The sequence below is a fragment of the Brachyhypopomus gauderio genome, chromosome 1, assembly GCF_052324685.1.
Source record: "Brachyhypopomus gauderio isolate BG-103 chromosome 1, BGAUD_0.2, whole genome shotgun sequence".
Taxonomy (NCBI): domain Eukaryota; kingdom Metazoa; phylum Chordata; class Actinopteri; order Gymnotiformes; family Hypopomidae; genus Brachyhypopomus; species Brachyhypopomus gauderio.
In genome coordinates, this window is record NC_135211.1 from 40,223,734 (window position 1) to 40,233,618 (window position 9,885).

At 38.4% G+C, this 9,885-nt stretch overlaps 1 long non-coding RNA gene across 1 annotated transcript; it reads right to left on the reverse strand.

Moving 5' to 3' along the window:
- Positions 1-3,803: 3,803 nt before the first annotated feature.
- On the reverse strand, positions 3,804-7,982 carry LOC143527452 (uncharacterized). The gene is made up of 3 exons (XR_013134129.1): positions 7,872-7,982; positions 7,073-7,124; positions 3,804-6,988 (listed from the first exon to the last, which is right to left on the reverse strand). It is a non-coding gene; the product is annotated as an uncharacterized LOC143527452 (long non-coding RNA).
- Positions 7,983-9,885: the final 1,903 nt, after the last annotated feature.

Consider the following 9,885-nt stretch of genomic DNA (forward strand, 5'->3'; position numbering starts at 1 on the left):
TATGCTTATAGGACTGTTTCTTTCTGCTGGAGCAATACAGAATATTCCATCATTGAATGACAGGGGCTGTTGCCCAAGATCTGGTGGTTGAAGGCATGTGTCTAAAGCTAAACCCATGGGCTGCTCTGAAGTACTTTGTGTGGCCTCATGGTCAGTCAACTGTACATTTTCAGTCTGCTGTGGTGTGTCGTTGTTTTCGGTGTCCATCTCATCATCATCATCATTTGTACAGTCTGCAAATGAATTACTTGTTTCATCAGAACGTAGAACAATGTTTCTGTATTCAGAATGAATTTCTTTTAATTTAATTAAAGCAGACATAACTTTATGCATATTGATAGTTTGAAACTGGTAGTGACCCTGAAAACACAGTCGTCTTTTCAGTTTTACTGTGAGTAACTGTGATTCATCTCTTGGCCTGGGCAAAACATTTACTGTGGTTTCAACATCTGAATCAACTGATACAACAGCACCCTTTATAGCTTTCTGTTGACCTTTTGGAAGGGTTATAATTTTTGCAAAAGGTATATATTTAGCTATAATGTGCCTTTCTAGGATGTTCAAATCACACAGTTCTGGTGGGATGGGAGTAAGCTTTAGTTTATTTGCTACAGCAATGGCAGGCATTTTTCCTTTCATCAAATTTTCATGGCAACTATGGCAGATCCACTCATTTCTCCTCTCCTCATTCACACAATCATCAAGACAATCTGCAGAGCACGTGTGAATGTATGTCCCTGTTAAACAGGCTGAAACCACTGCAGGGTCTTTTTGATAACGTCCACGATCACATAGCCGAACCTGATCAGAAAACAAAGCCCTGTGACAAACTGTGCAAACAAATGTTGGGCCTCTTTTAGTCACAGCAGCAAAACTGGCCAATGCTTTCAGAACTTGAGGATTCTGCTGTTCAGTGTAATGCTGATTAGCACTTTGCTGTAATCTCGACATCCGTAATTGATTAATGTGTCTGTACCTCTGTACAATGTGTTGAACACATCGTGTCTTCTGAAATCTCTTCAATTTAGAACTTTTATTTTTAGTGCAAACTGAACAGCTTTCCTTGTGACGGGATCTGAAACTATGGTCACTATGATATAATCTATTAATTTTTTGTTTAATTTGTCCATAATAATTCACATCATTTTTGCACTTATTTGTAAAATAGCATTTTTGTCTTTGTCTGAACACTGGATCTTTCCAGTATCTATTAGTCATGTAATGTTTATGCCAATCTCTGTACATTTCACTGTTCTTGTAGTTACTGACCACATAATTTTTCTGCTTCTCTCTGTATGCTTCACTGTTCTTGTAGTTTCTGACCACATACTTGTTCTGCTTGTCTCTGTATGCTTCACTGTTTGTGTAATTATCGACAATGTGTTGTTTCTTTTTTTCTCTGTAGTCTATATTCATACAGTATTTATGTCTGTTTTGTTGATTTTTCATTTCTCTAATCTTAGGGTCATGTGCATGTCTACTCTTAAATGACCTTCTTGGTTGTGCTTTTTTAGATGCTTTACTTGCTGTCTGTTGGGAATAGATTCTTCTATGTGCTTTCTTTCTTCGCTCTCTGTTAATTTTTTCCAACCTGGATTCAACTACCTGGCCAATATTTGATACTACCTCATTCTTTTGAGATACACTGTAATCAGTGTCATATAAGGCTTCAGTATGGTTGATGCTTACTATATTTTCACAAGAGATAGAAGGAATTTCGGGTATCTCAGGCTCTGTTGTCTCTGGTGCACTGTTGACTTTGTCAGAATGCTGATCATGATTGTTAATGGGTATTTCTGCAGTCACAAAAGAGACAGGAAGAAGTTCATACTGCTCCTGATCACCGCAGCCTTCAAACAAATGTAGCACTCCTTGTGTCAAGTCCTCTAATGTGTGAAATGTCAACATTACAGCTGTGCCCGTGTACCGTACCCTAGATTGTAGGTTTTCAGATGTTCTGCCATGGGAATCAAAAAATCCAAATCTCCCAGCGCGGTCTCTAAATACAGCAATGCATTGTGCACTTACAATCAATAGTGCATCACTTACATCTCCACTAAGACAATGATGCGCACTCTCCAGATTACTGTATTCCTCCATTCCTGGTAAGGGATTATCTCTCAAATACCTGACCCTTGAATCATGTTTAATGACGTTGTAGCAGCACGAGTCTGTCTCAAGAATAGTTGGTACCTCCTCAAAATTCAGAAAGTCACTTACAAACCTGCCTTCATTCAGTAATGCAAGTTTGACTGCAGTGTATAGAAGATCACCCTTCATTAAAACGTTATCAAGATCCTGGCTGTTTAAGGCATTATGTTCATTATGTACAGCTAGGAATGTAAGGGCATTACAAGTACACTGTCTTCCACTAGAGAATTCTGAATATCGTGCATCACTTTGACAGTGGGATGCTTTAACCACTGTAACATGTGGGACTGTACTCATCATTTCAGTATTTAAGGGGAGCTCCACACTTGCCTTTTTAGCTTCACACTGCTTGGCTGCTTGGGATCTCCTGCTTGTTCTTCCCATTGTAAACAGGCAGAGAATGACAACAAAACCTCAAATGTATCGATATGACACTAAAGACCTATTCACAGTGCAGTTGCTATAACTAACAGTAGTTTAATAGGATTCTAACTTTAACTTAGGTTAGATTTTCTCAGATATTTATGACAGGTTGGCCACACAAGTTGGTAAATTACTGAATTTTAATTTATGGTGAAATATACAAGAAACAAAACCAAGAGATACACAGAACTACTGTATACAATGTATTAAATATATAAGGTCAGAAACTATATAAGAAAATACAATGCAAATTGACTATTTTAGTGAATGAACTGCTTTAATGAAAAAAATACTACTCGAGTAGGAAACACGCCTGATGTGACTTAAAATATAATGAATAATTCTATCAGTATAGCAGAATATAACAGGCAGTAATAGGGCAACAGACACAGCAGACAAAGGCGTCACTCAGGCAGGTCAGCAGCAGTGTTCCTCAGCCAGGTTCTCAGGTTGGTCTGCAGTGATTCACTCTGTTGAGAAACAGGGCCTCTCGGGCAAGGCAGAATCAGGGCCACTTGGCAGTAGGGCAAACCAGTATCATGCAATTTGAAACGGGAAAACCAAGATCATGTAATGAGAAGGGATCACAAAATCACACAAGGAATCCAAGATGGCGCCAGTATGTCTGTCGGCGTGCCGTCGGTTTCTACCAAATCTGTCGCTACCTGTCTTATGTGTGTTCATGCTAGTGTCTGTCCTCCTCCATCAACTCTCTACAGTATCCGCGATCCAGTTTCAATACGATCGTGAAATTCTACTCAGCATACGATCTAACATGGATATATATGCTAAAAGGACCGGCGGAAATCGTTTCTTTCATCCGCGGTTACCCGTGGGGGCTTTGAATTATATCCGTTGCTTGTCCTGCACTACGCAAAAGAGGAAGCGCCAGAGAAAGCGGGGTAAGCGAGCTGGTGTGAGAGCAAGAATGAGAAGTTTTCAACACTCACCTGGTACCCGTTTACCCTAATCTACCATTGATGCTGTGCAATGGGAATCGCCGATGTTTCATGATCGACCCTCTGAATCAGAGAGTCCCTGCTCGCAGGAAAGGAGGCGTTGTTTTCCAAAACCTGCGGCGTCTCGAGTTTACACCACGGCCTGCATGCGAGCGTGTCTCTATAGTGAAAATGGCACTGGCCAATGTAAGGTCAGTTTCGAACAAAGCTTTTATTTTAAATGACTTTTTTATATCTCAAGAATTGGACTTCCTATACTTGGTTGAAACGTGGCTGCGGGTGGATGACCTAAGTCAATTTTCAGATCTCTGTCCCACAGACTGCAGCTTTCTAAACTCTCCGCGGATCACCGGGCGAGGTGGAGGACTTGCAGTCATATTTAGAAATGGATTTAAATGCACTGCCCTTACTAGTGAGGCTTATACCAGTTTCGAATCACTTATGTTTAAAATTGATTCTGAGATCTCAGTGCTCTGCATCCTCATCTACAGGCCACCTAAAGCAAATAAAGACTTTATAAAAGAGTTCTCTGACTTGTTATCCTTAGTAGTCATGATATCCGACAATATCTTGATTATGGGGGATTTTAATATCCACATCTGCTGCCCTAATAAGCCTATGGTTAGTGAATTTATCCACTTATTGGATTCTTTTGATTTTATGCAATGTGTAAATGGCCCTACTCATGAGCACGGTCATACTCTTGATCTTGTTTTATCTCATGGTTTTAATGTCAGTGATATGAAAATTGCAGAATCAGCATTTTCTATCATATGCCTGTTATGTTCAACTCACTGCTAGCTGCACAAGCTAAGCCAGTCAGAGCCTCAGAGCTGCGTTCTAGGAAGTTTAGCCTCACTGCAGCGGTTCAGTTCTCAGCTGTATACAGAAACTGTTTGTCTTCCACTGTTCCTCACCTGAACATTGATGACCTAACTGCTTCTTTTAAATCTTCTTGTACAAATGCACTCAATGTGGTTGCCCCTCTCAGAGTGAGAAAGACTAAATTTAAATCTCAACCATGGCTGAATGAGTCCATTATAGCTGCTAGAAGGGAATGCAGGAAAGCTGAGCGCAAGTGGAAAAAGGACAGGCTTGTAGTGTCTTTTGAGATTCTTAAATCATGCTTGCTTAGATTCCAGGAAACTGTTAGATCTGTAAAAGCAAATTATTTTTCAGAAATCATCTAAAAAAATCAGCATAAGCCAAAATTTCTGTTTAATACAATCAATTCTTTATTAAGTCCAGTTTCATATCATGGTCCTGAGCCATCCCAGGAAAACTGAAGTTTTTCAGGATTTCTTTCTGACGAAGATTGAAAATATTAGAGCTAATATATCGATTTCCACAACTAGTCCTGTCTATGAGCTGGATATCCCAATATTTGAGAAATTTGAATTAGTTTCTCTATCCCAGCTATCTGGCATTGTTTCCCACATGTAGTGCTCTACCTCTTCAGCTGATATTCTTCCATCTTGGTTATTTAAGGAATCATTTGATACCATTGGCCCTGATGTTTTATCAATCATAAATACAAGCTTGGCCTCTGGCATAGTTCCTGCATATTTTAAGCATGCAGTAGTTCAGCCACTTTTAAAAAAGCATAATCTAGATACTGGAGTTCTGAATAACTATCGGCCCATATCAAAACTGCCCTTCATAGCAAAAGTTCTGGAAAAAGTTGTTTTTGGTCAGTTAGCGTCTTTTCTAGACAGCAACAACATTTATGAGATCTTTCAATCTGGTTTTAGGGCACTACATAGTACTGAGTCTACTCTTTTAAAAGTCACTAATGATCTTTTTATTAATGCCGATTCTGTTGATTGTTCAATCCTGGTCTTACTGGACCTGAGTGCAGCATTCGATACTGTGGATCATGATTTACTCATCGAACGTCTGGAACATTGTGTTGGACTTAAAGGTTTAGTTCTTAATTGGTTCACTTCTTATATTAAACAAAGAACTTTTTCTGTTAATATTGGTAATTTCTCCTCTGCCACCACTACTCTGGCCTCCGGGGTTCCGCAAGGGTCTGTTTTAGGCCCAGTCCTCTTTTCATTATATATGCTCCCCCTTGGTCAAATAATTCGGGAACATAACATCTCATTTCACTGTTATGCAGATGATCTACAACTATACCTACCTTTAAGTTTAGGAAATTGTTCCTCCCTGGATAGACTTCACGAGTGTATCACTGACATTACAAATTGGATGACAAATAGCTTTCTCCAACTGAATGTCGCTAAAACAGAGGTCATATTAATTGGTTCCTCTATGGTAACCAAAAATTTAAAAACAAATTTGGGTTCTTTAGTCCCATTTTTAAGAACAAACGTTAAAAACCTTGGAGTAATTTTCGACTCAGAATTAAAATTTGACAAACAAATAAATGCAACGGTCAAGGCTAGTTTCTTCCAGCTTAGAACAATTGCCAAATTGAAATCATTTCTTAATGTTTTAGATATGGAAAAAGTCATCCATGCTTTTATTACTTCTAGACTGGACTATTGTAATGCACTGTATATTGGAATGCATGAAGCGTCCCTTAAACGCTTACAGTTGGTTCAAAATGCCGCAGCCAGATTATTAACTGGAGCCAAGAAAAGGGATCACATTACTCCTATCTTGGCATCCTTGCACTGGCTCCCAGTGCATTACAGAGTCCAGTATAAAGTAGCGCTGATGGTTTTTAAAGCTTTGAATGGATATGCCCCTGTTTATATAGAGAACATGCTTTGTATGTATACACCCTCGAGATCGTTAATGTCTGTATCAAAGTCACTTTTGGTGGTTCCACGAGCTCGCCTCAAGCAGAGTGGGGATCATGCTTTTTCTGTTGCTGCACCTAAACTCTGGAATAGTCTTCCACATGACATTAGACTCACCAAATCTGTGACTGTTTTTAAATCAAAACTAAAAACATATTTTTACAAGCTAGCTTTCTGCAATTGTTAAAATGTTTTAACTGCATTTGGAGGGATGTCTTATTCTGTTTTATGTAAGTTATATGTTTTATGTGAGCATATGTTTCTATGTTATTCTTATATGTTTTGAGAGCAGAGGGTATGGTGTTTCTTTGACCTTGTAAAGCACTTTGGTTTTAAATTGTGCTCTATAAATAAAATTTACTTACTTACAAAATCAGGGCACTCAGAGAGTGCGGAGGCAGGGGCACTCAGGGAGTGCGGAGGCAGGGGCACTCAGGGAGTGCGGAGGCAGGGGCACTCAGGGAGTGCGGAGGCAGGGGCACTCAGAGAGTGCGGAGGCAGGGGCACTCAGAGAGTGCGGAGGCAGGGGCACTCGAGAGTGCGGTGGCAGGGGCACTTTGGCAGTGCGGTGGCAGGGGCACTGAGTCCTCGGACAGGTCACTTCAGGAGTGCTGCAATGCAGCACTCAGAGTGCAATTATGTGGCACTTATACTGTGCAGTAATTGTGCACTTTAGGGAGAGTGTATCTACGGGGGACAGAGAAAAAGATATTATGAAAATAATATTACTATATATATTGCTTTATTATTTTTTCGTTGGATGTTACTTACCGTTTTACTCTATCCCAAAATTAAAGGCCACCAATACTTTCACTGACTGATTCTGTGTGCAAAACAAACATGCGCCCATAAGTACATTTAATACATGCAGACACAAACATTTTTGAAGTTTAATTTAATTTCACGTAATGAAAAACAAATAAAAATAAAACTGTTGAATCTAAAACGTTTTTGGCTCCGGTCATGGAATTCGATGCTCACAGATTCAGGTGTAACACTGACGTTGACCGTTTTAGATATCTTTATCGATAAAAGTAGCAGATGTGTATGAAAAGTAAATTGAACCATTACTAATAATGCATAGTTCAATAAAATTATTTAAACAAAAATGCAAGTACTCAGTTTTTATGTTACTCTCTGCGCAGCTAGACATTAGCTAGACAACAAGAAATGCGATATTGTTCAACTATTTGTGTCCAAGTTTAGCCAACAGACTGCCTGAAGGAAGCATATTAGCAAGCTAACGCTAACTAGCTAGCTGTTATATGAATTTAAGTAGCAGTGGGCCAACTTGAAATCTTCCGTTTTAGCTTAAACGTTTACAACGAAGCTGATATAGCTAGCTATGTGTATATATAGCGAATAATGTTTTAAACGTTACTGAAAATGAAAGGTAAATTCAAACTTGAAGTAATTCCTGAGTTCGCTGTTGCGTGACAGCGAATTGTTTTCCTTCAGGTAGCGTTAGCACACAGCTAAGCTAGCTGGGTAAATACGCTAACTAGAGTATTTCGAAGGTTTATGTATATTGATACTTAGTTTTACAATATTCACAATTAAATTAACTTACCTCAATTACTGGCAACTCTCCAAACTTTCCACTTTTTTCCGACTGACTGACTGACTGACTGATGAACCGACCAACAAACTTCTCGACCAACAAACTTCACAACCCACAAACCTCTCGACCCACAAACTCGTCTCAGACAGCTTGTTAAAGCTGAGCTCCAACGTCGCGTTGTGATGACGTAAGTCGTCTACTGCCCAATCAGCGGACTACACACTGTATATTCTGCCTTCTCTACCAAGCGAGATTTCACAGTTATAGTATTAAAATGGCTAAACTGAATATAGTGTCATTGTTATTATCAATGTCAGATATAAAGAGGCAAACGGGTTAGACTGAAAATACTTTGGAAATAAATGTCTGATTTGGGGACAACAGATTATATTTATAGGCTATATGGCCATGGAGGTATCTGACTGTTAAACGTACTCTGCGTTACTTTAACCAACTCTGCACTGTAAAAAAAACTGTTCAAAACAAAACCTTTATATAGCTCCAAGTTAGTGTTTCTTCACAAAATCAGATCTTGAATCTGCTTAGCAACACGTTTCTGATTTTTAAAAGCAACTATTCCTACTGGGTGCCTGTTTTATTATGTCTTTACTGTCCTAGTGTCATGAAGTCAGAACGTGAATTTGCTTAGCAACACCTATCAGATTTGTCTGTTTTCATTAAGTAACTATTATCATAGGATGCCCCAGTTTTATTATGTCTCATTCAGAAATAAACAGCTTTATCCTTGATCACTCTGACTAATCTTCATCATTTCAAGATCAGAAGTCAACGTGAAGGACTGTATAGAAAAGGTAAATTCTCATCCTTCTGTACTCGTTTTTGTGTCTTAGGTTTATACAGGCTAAAATGATTGTGTGTAGTATCACAAAAATGTATGAATTCATTTTAACTATATTTCGCTAACTGATATTACATTCTTTAGTGAATTAAAATGGACTTTAATTAAACTTCATACCCTATTAAGATGATGGCAATCTGTCTCATTTTATTAGTTAATTATGAACGTGATCTTACCTGATAGAATCTAGAATCATTTTGTTAAAACCTCATGTAACAAGTTTTGCAGTTTGTTAACATAACCTAGTGTGTAGGCCTCTCATGTCCTGAATGTTACATGAGAATAGAGAACAATTTAACGGGTGAATTATTTCCCACAACTGAGCATGACTAGAAACTATAGTCCAAAGTGCATTTGGTCGGTCTATAACGCCGACTTTAAAACATTTTGGTGTGAAATTGATAGGCTAATAAATTAATTATTCTAATGGATGAAGGAAAAGTGTGTTTTGCGATCAAAAGTATTAATTGGATTCAAAATTCAAGGAAGCCGTAGGACTTAAATTACAGAGACCGTAACCGTATTTCAGTAGCATTAAGTAAAACCATAGGCATAGCCTAAATAACGTCTGGTAAGGATTTCAGTATTTGGTCATAAAAACGAGAACCACAAGATCCATTGGAATGAGCTCCAGCAGCAGAAGTTAAATCAATTTATTTTTTTCATTATCGGATGTAGCAAGTGTCTTAGCTAGAAAGAGTTTGACATGAAATTACAGCATTAGCGCTCATGCTTATTCATTCCGACAGCATTTTGCGCAGCGACTAACATTATGTAGCCTAAGGGATTGAGGCTACGGACTACTGGATAAATAAATCATGAATATAAATTAAAATAATGATAGTGATTCAGTTTGTCTTATATTTCTGCACTTATGAATGTAGGGGTTTATTCTTGACAATTATTGAACTGTTTTAGCCTCCAAATTCGATACAAACTGCTTCCATGAGATCGCAAAGCATCTGTCAATATGTCTTTTAATGTCAATAGGTGATTTTCATATAGTCATCAGGTTTAAATTACTCATTTATTTAAGATAGCTTAGAATGCTCTCGACAAAGCCTGTAAAAACATTAAACTGACTGAATAAACCAAGGGACCTGGCGACTTGGTATGGGTGTTTGACCTTTTATGAGCATAGTAGCAGGGCAATAATTGCATAAA